Below are 1,366 nucleotides of genomic sequence, written 5' to 3' on the forward strand. Positions count from 1 at the left end.
TTTAGATGGAGAGAAAAGTCTACCAGAGATGGGTTAACTGGAATGAGATCGAATGAGGGCTTACAATGTGGGGTTTAACGGTGAGTCAAAGAGTCAGTTCTTGCAGCATAAGAAAGACAGTAAGACAGAGTAAGACATATTAGATAAAACAAAATTGAACATACCTTCAGAAATCGATAGCTTTGAATGAACGATCTCCATGAGTTTTGGTTGACTTCAAATTAAAAAACTTGTGTACTCTGGTAATCGCGCTGTTCACTAAAATCGTAAGGCTGATGAATTGAGAATGATCTTCAAAATTTGATTATGAGATCATTGAGGTATCTGTTAGGAGCAATAATGAGTAAATTGAAAATAATCATCCCGAGGCCGAAAGTTTGGGTAGTCAAAACTTGGATTTGTTCAGCTAAAAGAGTGGGCGTTTTGGAAACTTTGTCAATTTTGTCTGAATTCACTGTTCGCATTCAACTTGAAAATGCAATGATGATGATGATTCATATATGAGTCCTATCCTACAACATCAGAAGACTAACAAAACATAAAAAGGGTTATACATAGTTCCTAAACCATAAGGATAGGAGATAATTGAAGCGACCTGCTTACAACTGATTCGATTTTAGATCAATTGATGATTTGACTTGAAATTGACCTATAACAAAGCTTCCAGTAAGATGGTGAAAGAGACGAATTACATATCAGTAAGATTATATAATGCTAGTGGGCCTAAAAGCGACTTAACTTAAATCAAGTCGGAACTGATCAGTAAAGGACAAACAACCCACCCTGATCCAATGAATAAGAATGAGGAAGATCCGAAACCGAAATGAAAAGGTGGATAGTGGATCTAAACTGTAATAGAACAAAATGAACACAGGAGGTGCACAAAAAAGATCCTTGCCTGAGTTTGATCACTTGGCTATATGTGATTATGGGAAACTAAAGTAGCAACAGAAATTGAAATAAGACCAGATATCAATTAGTGAGGATGATTTAAACTGTCAAGAGGCTATGAGCGACTTGTATCGAGGCAGAACCAATGACAGATGAAATAAAAACTCACCTAAAAACAATTTTTTCTCTTCTATCTACTCTGATTTTGGTCACTACTATACAAAAGCTCAACATGAGGCAAACTTTGAAAGCTATGAATCAAATTTTCAACTCATTGGGGTCAGCTCGAGGTAATAAGGTGATTGTGTTCACTTCAGTTCGATTCAATCTAGCAAACTCGAAAGAAACATATTGTTGATTTCTGATCTGCAAATTCAAGAGGATTGATGCATTCGGGCGCTACGCCGAGTGTTTCAATGGGCCGGATGAGGTAACGTAGCTTTGTAGGGGTGGGGGTTTTGGTCTATTAAAGTAA

The sequence above is a fragment of the Melampsora larici-populina genome (genome assembly GCF_000204055.1).
Source record: "Melampsora larici-populina 98AG31 unplaced genomic scaffold MELLAscaffold_20, whole genome shotgun sequence".
Classification (NCBI taxonomy): Eukaryota; Fungi; Basidiomycota; class Pucciniomycetes; order Pucciniales; family Melampsoraceae; genus Melampsora; species Melampsora laricis-populina.